Below are 16,582 nucleotides of genomic sequence, written 5' to 3'. Positions count from 1 at the left end.
GGCCCTGAGGTTATAAATAAATTACTGAAGATTGTGAATATGATTTACGGAAAAGGGGGAGTACTTAGAGATTTAAAAAAAGAAGCTTAATTAAGCCCCTGTATAGGTGATAAGTGACTGACTGTGGTATCTATCTCGGCATTAACCTGGTCTTTGTAGGCCGCAAATTACTTAGTAAACATGTTGATTTTTGAACTGAGAGATGGTGTAGACAAGTTTATGACAGAAAAACAGTCTGGTCTTAGAAAGTGTTGAGGATGTCTTGGCCAAATTTTCCATTTCAGGTTAATAAATGAGAAGTGTCTGAGTGATCAAACACATTTAGTCCTTAGTTTTATAGATGATGAGCAAGCTTTTGATTTTGTTGATAGAAGAGGTTCAGCGAAGGTCTTGTCCTTGTATGGTATACCAGACAAATACATTAAAGTGATTAGTGCTGTGTACAAGATTTAAGTAAGAAAAACAAGTTTTATTTTTAACTGAAAATAAGGAGCAACATTAAAACTTAAAACGAACAGAAAGAATTCAGTATATTAAAGGAACTTTCCCCTCCTCAACACCCCGCTCTTTACGCTAAAGTTTTTTTTTTTTTTTTTTTAATTGGAGTCGTGAGAAAGATTCAAACTTCAGCGTAAAGAGCGTTTGCTTAAAGAGATTGGCGTGAGGGGCGCTCATTGTTCCCCCGATGAAATGAGCGTGGGAGGGGACCTAGTTGCCCTTCATTTTTTGTGCTCACTCAAAAAGGGCACTAGAACTTTTTAATCTGTTAGAATGAGCTCTTTCGCAACACTCTTTGACCATTGCGTCGACAGGATCACCCCTGAAAAAAAAACAAACAAAAACAACAACCAATAAATACTGTGATTTTTCTGGCAAAAAAAAAAAAAAAACAACAAAATTCCACATATTTGCAGATAGGAGCTTGAAACCTCTACAGTAGGGTAATCTGATATTCTGAATCTGATTGTGTGCTTTCCATTAAGATTCTATGACTTTTAGGGCGTCTTTACTTGTTTTTCAAAAATAAGACAACTTATCTCAGACTCTTAACTTTTGATGGGTAGGATTTAACTTGATGAAACACGTATATTTAAAATTAGCATAAAAGTCCGATTCAGGGGATGTATATATTGGTATCAAAATTCCTTTTTTTACAGTTTAAGTTACTATTCAGTCGGGTTCCTCCTTACTACAGTTTGTTACCACGAACTGTTTGATAACACTGCTGCGGATAAGTTAGAATATGAGGTTAGAAGCTTGTTTCATATTTAATCAGGAGTTCAATGGGGTTGCGTTCTATCACCATTAGCACGTATGATTCTGGTGCACTTTGTCCTAAGGAGCACAGCAAAGGCAATGTGAGAGCACGGAATTAAAAGTCCCCTAGACTTGATGATAATGTAAGCATCTTAGATGAAAATGTTGGTAAAATGAATTATGCGAGTTCAAGGGGCTAGAATACGTTTGAAAAATTAATTTTAAGAAAGCTTGAGTCAATAAAGCAGCGTCACGTACCACGGTAGCATAATTATTGAAGACGGTAGAGCAGTTTCTAGGAGTTTTTATTTGACCACTAATTGGGGTAATATTCAATTGTATGCCCCGGATAATCCTCTCAATAGTATCTTTTTACAACACTGAATTAGGCCTTTGATATCTTGTAACGGCTTAGGGTTGTGGCAAACATGTCTTCTTGCTTGCTTTCTTTACTTTAAAGCAACTCGATACCCTGTCAATGAGACTCATTGTAATTTTTGTTTTGTTTTTAGCACTTCAATTTTGTACGATTTTTCGTTTAGGTGTATTTTTCAAGTTTTGTTTCGAGTCTTTCGTAAAATCGCGAAACACTTGTGAAAAAAGAAAATTTAAGATTTTGGGATTGAATGCCCATGTCTCCTGCCTACCTTCTCGGAATCGTCTTTCATCTATTAAAAAAAAAAAAAAAAAAAAAAAAAAAAAAAAAAAAAAAAATACTGATTTTCTGATTGCCGTACCAAAGCACGGTAGTAAAATGTGACTGTTTACTTATCATAAATTATATGCTTTTTCAGGTACAATAGCCCCCCACCGTATTATGAAAGAAGCGCATCGTCAAAAAAAGAAGAACAACGTCTATAGAAATATTAGAAATTGGATATGACCGCAAGATGTTATTTAGGAGAAAAGAAGAGACTCAGCGACGCTCAATGTGATACCAATGGCTAATGGCAAACAAAATACAAGGTAGTAGACACAGATCGAGAAAATACCTATATATATATATATATATATATATATATATATATATATATATATATATATATATATGTATATAGATATATATATATATACACACACATATATATATATATATATATATATATATATATATATATATATATATATAAATATATATATATATATATATATATATATATATATATATATATATATATATATATATATATATATGTATATGGATATATATATATATATATACACATATATATATATATATTTATATACATATATATAAGTACTGTTTTAGCTGAAAAGCTGTTTATAAATCTCCCACCCACCCCAAAAAAGATCTTCATTAACACCCGCCATTTTCATTAAATTTATATACAAATTTAGAACTCGTTTTGAAACATATAAAAATCTAAAATTGAAATTTGCACAAAATGTTATTGAAATGTTTTTATTATAGTTTCAAAAACAAAAGTGGATTCTGACCGTCTTAATTCTCTCGAATATATCCAAGTAGTTGCGTGGTAAATATTAAATTAAAATTTGCGTTAAAAATTTAATGAAATGGACGTGCCTGTTTTTTATTGCCTAACAAATCAAATCTTGGTGTAATGTTTGAAACTGCTGGACGTAAGACCTCTTCAACATTTTTTTTATCGCTGAATGATATTGGGATTTAATGTGTGTTAAAGCTGAGAAAGTAACTTCACCATAAATATATGGTGTTGAATGGCAGAAGTGCATTTAACGCCATATCGGCGATTGTGGGAAATTCAGTTCTAGTTCCGATCCAGAATTCGGTCAAGGTTTTTTTTTTGGAATCGTATTTTTAAGTTTGAGTCACACGAAAGCTCAGCAAATTCCTCTTGAGCTTTAAGTGGCAGATGATTAATCTCGCTTAAGCCAATCCAAAACGGCTTTTGAATCCAAAATATTTTTTGTAAATCAATATTAAATATAGAATATGTGTGGAACAGTATTTCTAGCGCTTTTAAGTGATCTATTATAGTTTTTGCGATAAAAGTTCTACGATGAATTTCCTCAGTTACAAAATTGTCGACACTGGAAAACCTTTCGAACGAATTTTTTTCGACCCTACTTTTCCAAATGCTGATCTTTTTAATAAAACTTCAAATTTTATCGTTTGAAGTAAAAATATCGCAATTTTTTCCTTGGAGAGACAAGTTAAGATCGTTTAACTTCGCAAAAATATCTGCCAAATAACACAGCTTGGATAGCCACAAGTCATCTTGAAAAAAAGTAGCAAATTCACATTTTCGTTCAGTTAAAAATATTTCTATCTCGTCCTTTAATAACAATAATCTTTTTAAACTTTGACCTCTTGACAGCCATCTTACTTCTGCATGTAACAAAAAAGTTGTATAATTGGAAATCGTATCCTTACAGAGATTTGAAAATAAGTGACTGTTAAGGGCATTGCTCTTTATAAAATTTATGACCTTAACAGTATCCCGAAGCACATCGTTCAATTCTAGTGCTATCAATCAGTTAAGAAGCGCCCAAAGGATTTTTACATGTTGGGACTGTAAGGTTCTGTCGGTCGCGAAAGGGTTAAACTCGGAAAACTAAGGGTTCAACTAAGGGTTAATTCGGAATAACATGCACTTCGTTCACAATCATACAATGGCTAAATGAAAATAACACGTAATGTTTATATAGTTTCTTCGAAATAACACTTAGAAATTTTGTTGATAATATTTATCAGGATTATTTCAGTTTTAAGAGATTGACAAAAATAGATCTACATTTTTTTTATAAATTTCTATAACATATTCTGATTCATTGGAAATTTATACAAGATATTATAATGATCGGAATAGAAATGCTGGCATAAACAGTCTTTCCGAACCAGAACATTTTATGATATATTTATCTACGATGATTGTTATTTTTCTTTATAACAATAATTTTACAAGTTAAAAAACATTTTTTGTTAAAATGTATTTTTATCACTCGCGACCCCATAATTTTGCTACGCGACCCCAAATGGGGTCGCGACCCATAGTTTAAGAAGCCCTGATCTATATAAATCCATAAATCTCAATATATTTGAAAGGTATACCTACCAAGCAACCCTACACGCGGCTCGGTTTTGAATTGATTGATGGGAGATTCTTTGGTACTTGGAACAAGCTTATTCCACAGCCTAGCCTCTCTGTAAGTAACTGAAAAAGCTCAAACAATGTTTAAAAGAGCCCAAATATTGTTAGTTATATATCTTCAAAATATACAGTACTGTATCAGGATACACTATTCCATAAATTTTTATTTTTTTTTTCGGGGAGAAAGATAATTTCTTTTCAACTTGGTTTTTTGATCACTAAGTTTGGTCTTCTAACATGTTTTTTGCGAGTCCTCCGTCTAAAAGCAAACACAAGTCTCTGCCAGCTATTTGTTTTCAGCAAGATATATCGATGAAATTCTCTGCCGGCTATTTGTTTTCAGCAAGATATATCGATGAATTCATATTGCATATAGTTAGGGACTGCGTGTCGGTCTTTTAGGAGGGTGTGAATAGCATATAACTGTAACAGCGGATATTATCAAATTTTGAAGATGTATCTGACGGGTAATCTAACTGTATACTTGTTTTTTCTTTCTGTTATTTTTTTTTTCTTTCCTATACAATAATTTGTAATGCTTCCGTAATTCTGAATAAAGTAAATCTCGATTAGATCTTGGTAACTTAAAACAGTTAAAGTTTTCACTATTGTCGAAGAAAAAGTTACCAACGCCTAGTCTGATATTTGACGTTTCTTCAGTTCTTTTGGTGTAATACTAAGCCAATATTACCATAGTAGTAAGCACTGGATCTCAGTTTCTGAGACTAGCAAATTTGCCAAGTTATGAAAGAAAACAATAGCAACAAGATCTGTCAAACGCTAGATGGAACTAGTGATTTTTTTACACTTGCACCAGTCTTCAGTCCCAGTTTCCGGAGTTTCTAGAAATTTTCATTTGATCTCTAATTAGTCTACTATTTATTTATATGCCCGGATAACCCTCTCAATGCTATCTATATAAAACACTAAATTATGTCTTCTTGCTTACTTTCTTTACTCTGCATTTATAAAGTGACTGGATACCCTGTGGTTAATTATGCTTATTTTTATTTTTATTTCGTTTTTAGTACCTTAATCTTGCTCGATTTTTCGGTTAGATGTTTTTCAAGTTCTATGAAAAACTACTTTTTTTTGCGGTGAAGGGGTGGTGGGATTCAATGCCCGTGTCCAGGCACGTACGCAGGAATGTGTTTCGGGGGGGGGGGCACACATCCTTCAAATTCCTTATACTGTTAGAGGTATCAGAAAATTATGTGAAAATAAAAACAAATCGTGGGATTTCAGGAGATGTACCCCTTGCGTACGTGCCAGCCCATGTCTCCTACTCACCATTTCGGAATAGTGTTTCTTCTGCTAAAAAAAAATAAAAAAATACTGATGCGCTGATCCCTTTACCAAAGCACGGTGTTATGAGGCAAGCACGTTAGTAAAATGTGTCTTGTTTACATCACACACATTACGTACCTTTTCAGACGCACAATTCTCACCGTACTATAAAAAAAGCGCAACTTCAAAAAAAGAAGAACTTTGTCTATAAAACCCAGCAGTTGGATGTTATTTAGGAGAGAAGAAGAGACTGAACGACAACCAATTTGATACCAATGGCTAATGACGAATTAGGATACAAGGTAGTAGACATTAATCTGGAAAACAAATTTGTATTATTTCTTGGATAACGGCTGATGAATATTGGGTCTCTTGGATATAAACAGGGGGATGCAGTTTTTTGGAAACATGATTGAAGGCTGTTATAAATGTGGTTGAATGGCAATTATCTATTTCTATTTTACCATATTATGTGCAGTAGTTAGCATCATTCTTTGCTATTCTCCCTCTAAAGCGTTTTTTGTTTTGAATTTATGCTAGGATCTAGGGAGATGTAGCATATTATTTGCAGTTTTTAGCATCCTTCGGTGCTATTCTCCCCCTAAAGAGTCTTTCCTTTGGAGTTATGCTAGGGATTAGGGAGAGGCTAACAATTTTGGTGTGACGGGTGTTTAACGAATATTTCTTATTCAGAATTTTTTGCTTAGAAAATTTTCTTACTTAGAGACTGAGGGCAAATTTGCACAAACTATTCTTGAGCTAAAGCTTAGTATCGGTAAAGGACGAATTCGCCGTTAATCCTTGAGTTAACTGACGCTATTTGATTTCAAGACCCCTGTCTCTAACGGATAGAAATCTCAAAAGCTGTCCATTAAAACTAAAATGTAAAACTACTAGAATATAGTTCCTGGGAACTTGCAATTTGTGAATTTTCTCTTTGTCTTTCAGTCAGGAAAATTATATATCAAACAGTTCGTGGTAACGAACTGTAGTAAGGAGCGACCCTGCTCAATAGTAAACGAAACTCTAAACAACGGAATTTTGATGCTAAATTATCAAACAGTTCGTGGTAACGAACTGTTGTAAGGAGCGACCCGGCTCAATAGTAAACGAAACTCTAAAAAACGGAATTTTGATGCTAAAATATACATCAAAAAAATCAAATTTTCATGCTGATTTTAAATATATAAGTTTCCTCAAATTTAGTCTTGGTCATCAAAAGTTACGAGCCTGAAAAAATTTGCCTTATTTTAGAAAATAAGGGAAAACACCCCCTCAAAGTCAGAGAATCTTAACGAAAATCACACCATCGCATTCGGCGTATCAGAGAACCCTATAGCGAAATTTTCAAGCTTCTATCTAGAAAAATGTGGAATTTCGTATTTTTTGACAGAAGACAAATCACGGGTGCGTGTTTATTTGTTTGTTTGTTTTTTGTTTTTTTTTCTTTTCCCCAGGGGTCATCGTATCGTCCAAGTGGTCCTAGGATGCTGCAAGAGGGCTCATTCTAACGGAAATGAAAAGTTCTAGTGCCCTTTTTAAGTGAACAAAAAAATTGGAGGGCACCTAGGCCCCCTCCCACGCTCATTTTTTCTCCAATGTCCCCTCCGCAATCCCTCGCTCTTTACGCTAAAGTTTGACTCTTTGCCACAATTCTGCTTTTTAAAACAATTAAAAGCTTTAGCGTAAAGAGCGAGGGATTGCAGAGGGGACAACCCATTTCATATACGGAGTAATTTCTGTTCGTTTTAAGTTTTAATGTCGCTCCTTACTTTCAGTTTAAAAAACTAGTTTTTTTTATATAATACATCAAAAGAATCAGATTTTCATGTTGATTTTAAATATACAAGTTTCATGAAATTTAGTCTTTGTCATCAAAAGTTACGAGCCTGAAAAAATTTGCCATATTTTAGAAAATAGGGGAAAACACCCCCTAAAAGTCACAGAATCTTAACGAAAATCACACTATCGCATTCGGCGTATCAGAGAACGCTGTAGCGAAATATCTACAAAAATGTGGAATTTCGTATTTTTTGCCATAAGACATATCACGGGTGCGTGTTTATTTGTTTTTTTTTTTTTCTTTTCCCCAGGGGTCATCGTATTGACCAATTGGTCCTAGAATGTCGCAAGGGGGCTCATTCTAACGGAAATGAAAAGTTCTAGTGCCCTTTTTAAGTGAACAAAAAAATTGGACGGCACCTAGGCCCCCTCCCACGCTCATTTTTTCTCCAAAGTCAACAAATCAAAATTTTGAGATAGCCATTTTGTTCTGCATAGTCAAAAACCATAATAAATATGTCTTTGGGAATGACTTACTCCCCCACAGTCCCTGGGGGAGGGGCTGTTAGTTACAATATAATAATGGCTATTGGGAAGTGTACAGTCGTTTTCAGGGGATTTTTTTTTTGGTTTTGGGGGTGGGATTGAGGGGAGGGGGCTATTTGGGAGGATCTTTCCTTGGAGAAATATGTCATGGGGGAACAGAAATTAAATGAAAAGGGCGCAGGATTTTCTAAAATTACTATAAAAAAAACAATGAAAAAATAAACATGGAAAAGTTTTTTAATTGAAAGTAAAGAGTAGCATTGAAACTTAAAATTAACAGAGATTATTACGCGTATGAGGGGTTCTAAAAATAGTTTAGCATAAAGAGCGAGGTATTTAGGAGGAGATAAATACGTCGCTCTTTATGCTATACTATTTTTAGTAATTTCAACTATTTATTCTACGGCCTTTCTGATTCAGGGGTGATTCTTAAAGAATTGGGACAAAACTTACGATTTAGTGTAAAGAACGAGGTATTAACGAGGGTACAAACCCCCTCATATAAATAATAAAAATTAAAGAATATAAAAGTTTGTTACGTAAGTTAATTCTTAAGTTACGTATATTTTTTACTAATAAAAAAATTCGTTAAAAATTAAAATTTATAGTTCCCTTTTTATGTAACCGAAAAATTGCATGGCAACTAGGCCTCCTTCCCCATCCCTTATTTCTTAAAATCGTCTGATCAAAACTAAGAGAAAGCCATTTAGCCAAAAAAGGAATTAATATGCAAATTTTATTTTAATAATTTATGTGTGGAGAGCCAAAATCAAACATGCATTAATTCAAAAACGTTCAGAAATTACATAAAAAAACTAGTTTTTTTTAACTGAACGTAAGGAGCGACATTAAAACTTAAAACGAACAGAAATAACTCCATATATGAAATGGGTTGTCCCCTCCACAATCCCTCGCTCTTTACGCTAAAGCTTGACTCTTTGCCACAATTCTGCTTTTTAAAACAATTATAAGCTTTAGCGTAAAGAGCGAGGGATTGTGGAGGGGACAACCCATTTCATATACGGAGTAATTTCTGTTCGTTTTAAGTTTTAATGTCGCCCCTTACTTTCAGTTAAAAAAACAAGTTTTTTTTTATGTAATTTAATACAAGAAATTTCGTTTTGCTGATAGAAATTTAAAGGAGAATTTTAAGAAGGGGAATTTAAAGGGGACATAAACTAAGTTTGTTACATTAGTAACAATTTTAATATTTGATAACGTTTATCCTCATTTACAGATAGTCGATCAGTTAGAGCCGAATCATGTATCTTTGCTTACGGTTCAATATTGAATTCAGTGAAAGTCAATATTATAATATAAGGTCAATATTGAATTCAGTGAAAGTTTTGAAATAATACATTGTAATTAACCAAGTCAAATGCTATTTTTAGATCTTAAATGGAAATTATTTAAGTAAGGCATTAGACTTTTGTTGAATTTTACCAGTTAAGTAGACAAGATAAGCACAAGAATTAAAGGTTGATTTGGAACTGAGGTTCCCGAATCGTCCCAGGCCTATAAGAGGAGGAAGGATTTTTCTCTGCCAATCAACAAAAAATTCTTTGTATAGTTAGCAGAATAAATGAGATCGGATGAACACCCTCAAAACCAGTATTCTAATAAGGGGAAATGGGATATCTAAAGGACAGGCACTTGTTTTTCTTAGCTTCCCAATTCTTCTTTCAATTTCTATTGCAAAAATCACTGGGAGAAAGGGGAAATCGTGTCAGCCGGCACATGATTAGACAATAGAAGATGAGTTTCTTAAACATAGTGGCCCTGAGGTTATAAATAAATTACTGAAGATTGTGAATATGATTTACGGAAAAGGGGAAGTACTTAGCGATTTAAAAAAAAGAAGCTTAATTAAGCCCCTGTATAGGTGATAAGTGACTGACTGTGGTATCTATCTAGGCATTAACCTGGTCTTTGGAGGCCACAAATTACTTAGTAAACATGTTGATTTTTGAACTGAGAGATGGTGTAGACAAGTTTATGACAGAAAACCAATCTGGTCTTAGAAAGTGTTGAGGATGTCTTGGCCAAATTTTCCATTTCAGGTTAATAAATGAGAAGTGTCTGAGTGATCAAACACATTTAGTCCTTAGTTTTATAAATGATGAGCAAGCTTTTGATTCTGTTGATAGAAGAGCTTCAGTGAAGGTCTTGTCCTTGTATGGTATACCAGACAATACATTCAAGTGATTAGTGCCGTGCACAAGAATTAAGTAAGAAAAACAAGTTTTATTTTTAACTGAAAATAAGGAGCGATATTAAAACTTAAAACGAACAGAAAATATTCAGTATATTAAAGGGACTTTCCCCTCCTCAACACCCCGCTCTTTACGCTAAAGTTTTTTTGTTTTTTTTTTTTAAATTGGAGTCGTGAGAAAGATTCAAACTTCAGCGTAAAGAGCGTTTGCTTAAAGAGATTGGCGTGAGGGGCGCTAATTGTTCCCCCGATGAAATGAGCGTGGGAGGGGACCTAGTTGCCCTTCATTTTTTGTATTCACTCAGAAAGGGCACTAGAACTTTTAAATCTGTTAGAATGAGCTCCTTCGCAACACTCTTGGACCATTGCGTCGACAGGATCACCCCTGAAAAAAAAAAAAAACAAAAACAACAACCAATAAATACTGTGATTTTTCTGGCAAAAAAAACAACAAAATTCCACATATTTGCAGATAGGAGCTTGAAACCTCTACAGTAGGGTAATCTGATATTTTGAATCTGATTGTGTGCTTTCCATTAAGATTCTTTGACTTTTAGGGCGTCTTTACTTGTTTTTTCAAAAATAAGACAACTTTTCCAGACTCTTAACTTTTGATGGGTAGGATTTAACTTGATGAAACATGTATATTTAAAATCAGCACAAAAGTCCGATTCAGGTGATGTATGTATTGGTATCAAAATTCCTTTTTTTACAGTTTCGGTTACTATTCAGTCGGGTTCCTCCTTACTACAGTTTGTTACCACGAACTGTTTGTTACCACGAACTGTTTGATAACATTGCTGCGGATAAGTTAGAATATGAGGTTAGAAGCTGGTTTCATATTTAATCAGGAGTTCAATAGGGTTGCGTTCTATCACCATTAGCACGTATGATTCTGGTGCACTTTTTCCTAAGGAGCACAGCAAAGGCAATGTGAGAGCACGGAATTAAAAGTCCCCTAGACTTGATGATAATGTAAGCATCTTTGATGAAAAGGTTGGTAAAATGAATTGTGCGAGTTCAAGGGGCTAGAATACATTTGAAAAATTAATTTTAAGAAAGCTTGAGTCAATAAAGCAGCGTCACGTACCACGGTAGCATAATTATTAAAGACGGTAGTGCAGCTTCTAGGAGTTTTTATTTGACCACTAGTTAGGGTAATATTCAATTGTATGCCCCGGATAATCCTCTCAATAGTATCTTTGTACAACACTGAATTAGGCCTTTGATATCTTGTAACGGCTTAGGGTTGTGGCAAACATGTCTTCTTGCTTGCTTTCTTTACTTTAAAGCAACTCGATACCCTGTCAATGAGACTCATTGTAATTTTTGTTTTGTTTTTAGCACTTCAATTTTGTACGATTTTTTGTTTAGGTGTATTTTTCAAGTTTTGTTTCGAGTCTTTCGCGAAGTCGCGAAATACTTAGTGAAAAAAGAAAATTTTAGATTTTGGGATTGAATGCCCATGTCTCCTTTCTACCTTCTCGGAATCGTCATAAAAAAAAAAAAAAAAAAAAAAAAAAAAAAAAAAAAAAAAAAAAAAAAAAAAAAAGAAATACTGATTTCCTGATTGCTGTACCAAAGCACGGTAGTAAAATGCGACTGTTTACTTATCATAAATTATATGCTTTTTCAGGTGCAATAGCCCCCCCCCACCGAATTATGAAAGAAGCGCATCGTCAAAAAAAGAAGAACAACGTCTATAGAAATATTAGAAATTGGATATGACCGCAAGATGTTATTTAGGAGAAAAGAAGAGACTCAGCGACGTTTAATGTGATACCAATGGCTAATGGCAAACAAAATACAAGGTAGTAGGCACAAATCGAGAAAATACCTATATATATAATATATATATATACATATATATATATATATATATATATATATATATATATATATATATATATGTATATATATATATATATATTTGTATACATATATATATATATATATATATATATATATATATATATATATATATATATATATATATATATACTGTTTTAGCTTAAAAGCTGTTTATAAATCTCCCACACACCACAAAAAAGATCTTCATTAACACCCGCCCCCTCCATCCGAAAAATCCTGGATGCGACCCTGGTTGTTTCCATCCGCTATTCCAATTGCTACAAATTCATCTGAATCAGGCAAGTTCATTTAAAGGGCCTCAAAGTGCCTTCAGGCAGATGCAAGAATTTTCAGTTAGAAATCTTACAGTTAGCTAACTCTTTGAAAGCTCCCGAGCACCCTACTGGAATTTGACAATACGTTATGAACACCATTGGCAATAATATGATTTTTCGGATGACTAGAGTATGAGCAGGAGAAGTTCACAGACTCGCCTTGAATGGTATTCCCTAATGTGGAAGCACGCTTTCAATATTTTATTCTTACAAATAAACAGGTTAGACATGTTTTATATATGAAGACGTTTTGCGTCGAATTCTTGCCTTTTTCATTCAATGCCTGGAAATATCTTCATATATTGCTGTGATCAATCATGTTGACTCACACAATCTGGATGAGGCAGTCAAAGTGGAATGATATGAATTTTTTTAAATTTGAGTTTCTGTGTTGTTTGTTTTCTATGGAGTATTTAAATAGAAATAAGAGCAGTTTCGCTTCAAAAGTGAAAGGACTTGTATTGGTAAAACTAGATTTGATGCTCTCGACAAGGAAAAAATAAATGAGCAGTATTTTTAATTTTTTTTTTTTTTATCTTTAAATTTTCTTTTGTCAGAATTTATTCCCCTCTAGAGGACATGGAAGAAATTATATCAGGCAATCTAAAACTTATTTAGAATCATAAATGAAGATATTTGGCTAACCTTCAAATTGGGCTGTTTTGATTGAAAAAGAAAAGTGTTAAGAGAATAATTCATGCTTCATAATATGCAGAACATTTTTGCCTAATTAACCCATTTGAAGGCAATTCCACTCTACTTTACCCCAACAAGAACCGTTCCCAGGTGGGCGGGGGGGGGGGGATAACTGTGAGAGGTATTCCGGGTGCCGTGGCTTATGGGGAACCGCGGCTCGGAAATATCCCATTTTGACCCAATTTTTCTCTTCGTTTCCGCTCTTTGTTTACATTTAATTCGGGACGTGTTGTAAATATTTTTACAGTGCTCTTTAGTCTGAAGTTTTTTTTGTAATTTCAAAAAAGCTTCTTACTGTTCTAATTAAACGAACCTTTTGTTCCAGGAGTTGTTCCGAGAGAATGGTGACAAATTTCAAACTATAGCATAAAGAGCAAGGTGTTGTGGAGGGGGCTACCCCTTAATATCCATAGTAATTTCTGTTCGTTTTGAATTTTAATGTTGCTCCGTACTTTCAGTTGAAAAAACTTGCCTTCTTATTTAATTTCCAATAGTTCTTTGAAATAATGACAGGAAATCTGGCTCCACCTTCACGGAAATTTCCTCCCCACGGATATATCCTTTAGACAATTCAATCCTGGTGAAAATTTACCCCGAACAATTACCCTTAACATCTCTGCGTAAAACTGAGTCGACAAAGAGAAAGCCAGACATAAGAAGAATTTGGCATAGGAATTCTGGCAAATTCCCCCAGTTTAAAATTCACTTCCGGGAAACTTTCCTCCCTATGGAAAATTCTCCTTGTGGAAAAATCCCCTGCAGAAAATTTGCCCCTTATTCGAAAAATGTATGCATACTTACCAATAACAAATACTATGTGTAAACAATAGGAAAATCTTATGGCTTAGACCCTTCCCCAGGGGTTGTGCGGTTTCGTGTTATCTCTAAAGTCATAGTTATCTGCCTTTCAACTATGCTGAACAAAGTGGCTATCTCAAAATTTGGTACTTACGTGTTAGCCCGACAACACTCCAGAAATGTAATTAGATTTATCCTAATCAAAAATTCTAAAATATCATGAAAATGTAATACTTTAGTATAACAAATCATGGAAACTACAACAAAGAATTATAGAAAGGGGACTGGCCAGGCCAGAACAAATACTAAATTGCTGAATTGCCCTCTAATATTTTTGGTCACATAAAAGACATGACTAGAACCTTTAATTTCTGGTCAAATGAGCCCTCTCTCGATATTTTAGGGCTGCTGGGTCGATAAGTAAACCACTGAAGAAAAAGCAAAAAAAAAAAACTAACAACGCATCCGTTATCATTGTTCTGGCAGAAAATACAAAAATCAACAGGTAGGAGCTTGAAACCTCCAAAGAAGGACTCTGATACGCTGAATCTGGTTGGAAATTTATAGCCTAATATGGGGTATATATTTGGACACAAAAAAGTTAGGTTACGTTTGATAGGGAATTTACTGTTATTATTGTAAAAATGGAGCATCAAACGTGGGAACGCTAAATATGTTGAATTATGCCTGTTTATTCTTTGGATTGCTTTATTTGTATTTAGTTTCGTATTAAACCTTCCAGTATTTTTAATTTTATAAATTTATCGTGAAAAAACTGGGTCTTAGAAAGTATTTAAATTTCCCTCAAGATCAATTGCCAACTTAACTCAGGTTCCCACTTAAATCGCTGGGCTATGCTTATTTAGTGCTTTCAAGACTTCTTTACTTGCAGTGAATTTTTTTTATGAACAATTCTTATATGAACAGGATGATAAATTAAATACCATGGAAACCAGAAAAAAAATAAGAATTAACAATTTTTCTTCTATCAGCCTACTAAGCTATCGTACTAAAATCTTGATTATCGTCTCTCCCTCCCTCTTTCACAAAATTTCCAGGCAAAATTTTAACAAAGTTCTCTTATATTAAAGAAATTATTGTAATTTTATTATATAATGAATAGTTTCTTTTTGACTGTTATTTATTTATCATTAAAATTATTTAATTATTATTAATTATTATGATCAACTTATTTTAATTATGTTTATTTAAGGTACTTGCGCGTTATAGCAACCACACTCAAGTTCTTGATCCGAGTAAAACTGGAGTCTGTCTGTGTTCAGAGATAATTAACATCGTCTCAGTGAGATATTTAATAAAAAAAACTAGTTTTTTAACTGAAAGTAAGGAGGGACTATAAAACTTAAAACGAACAGAAATTTTCCGAGTACGAAATGGGCTGTTCCCTTCTCAACGCCCCGCTCTTTACGCTAAAGTTTGACTCTTTCTCTCAATTCTACTTTATTGAACAGTAAAAAACTTTAGCGTAAAAAGCAGGGCGCTGGGAAGGGAATAGTCCCTTTCGTATTCGGAATAATTTCTGTTCATTTTAAGTTTTAATGTCGCTCCTTACTTTCAGTTAAAAAAACTAGTTTTTCTTGTTTAATTTCTGAAAGTTTTTGAATTAATGCATGTTTGATTTTGGCTCTCCGCTCAAAAATTATTAAAATGAGCATATTAATTCTTTTTTTTTGGCTAAATGCCTTTCTCTTTGTTTTGATCAGACGATTTTGAGAAAAAAGGGTGGGGGAGGAGGCCTAGTTGCCCTCCAATTTTTTGCCTACTTAAAAAGACAACTAGAACTTTAAATTTTTATCAAATGTTTTTAGTAGTAAAAATGTACGTAACTTAAGAATTAACTTGCGTAACGAACTTCTATATTCGTCTATTTTTATTATGTATGTGAGGGGGTTTGTCCTCTCGTTAATACCTTGCTCTTTACACTACAGCTTAAATTTTGTCCCAATTCTTCAAGAATGACCCCTGAATCAGAAAGGCAGTAAAATAAATAGTTAAAATTACTAAAAATACTTGAGCGTAAAGAGCGAGATATTTAAGAGGAGAAGAACCTCTCGCATGCGTAATAATCTCTGTTTGTTTTAAATTTTAATACTACTCCTTACTTTCAGTTGAAAAAACTTTTTCATATTTATATTTTCATTTAATAATACTCATATTTAATGAGTATTAAATTTCATATTCATTAAATTTCATATTCATATTTAATAATACTCATCTTTCATTAATAATACTTATATTTATATTTTTTTTATAATAATACTAGAAAATCCTGCGCCCCCCTTCATTGAATTTGTATTCCCCCATGACATATTCTTCCAAGAAAAGATCTTCCCACAAGGCCCCTTCCCCTCTATCCCCCCAAAACCAAAAAAAAACTCTGAAAACGTCTGTACACTTCCAGATAACTATTACTGTATGTTAACGCTTGTCACAGTTTGTAACTTGCAGCCCCTCCCCCGTGGGCTGTGGGGGAGTAATTCATCTCTAAGGACATAGTTATTAAGATTTTCGACTATGCTGAACGAAGTGGCTATCTCAAAATTTTGATCCGTTGACTTTGTGAAAAAAGAGCGTGGGAGGGGGCCTAGGTGCTCTCCAATTTTTTGATCACTTAAAAAGGGCACTAGAACTTTTCATTTCCGTTAAAATGAGCCTTCTTGTGACATTCTAGGACCAGTTGGTCGATACGATGACCGCTGAAA

At 33.7% G+C, this 16,582-nt stretch overlaps 1 long non-coding RNA gene across 1 annotated transcript; it reads left to right on the top strand.

Moving 5' to 3' along the window:
• Window positions 1–613: 613 nt before the first annotated feature.
• Window positions 614–12,006, top strand: LOC136042505 (uncharacterized). The gene is made up of 3 exons (XR_010621337.1): window positions 614–2,223; window positions 5,786–5,941; window positions 11,816–12,006. It is a non-coding gene; the product is annotated as an uncharacterized LOC136042505 (long non-coding RNA).
• The last annotated feature ends 4,576 nt before the right edge of the window (window positions 12,007–16,582 follow it).

The sequence above is a fragment of the Artemia franciscana genome, unplaced genomic scaffold (assembly GCF_032884065.1).
Source record: "Artemia franciscana unplaced genomic scaffold, ASM3288406v1 Scaffold_1392, whole genome shotgun sequence".
In the NCBI taxonomy this organism is placed as follows: domain Eukaryota; kingdom Metazoa; phylum Arthropoda; class Branchiopoda; order Anostraca; family Artemiidae; genus Artemia; species Artemia franciscana.
Note: the sequence above shows the minus strand (reverse complement) of the source record. Positions and strands in the feature narration are given on the sequence as shown.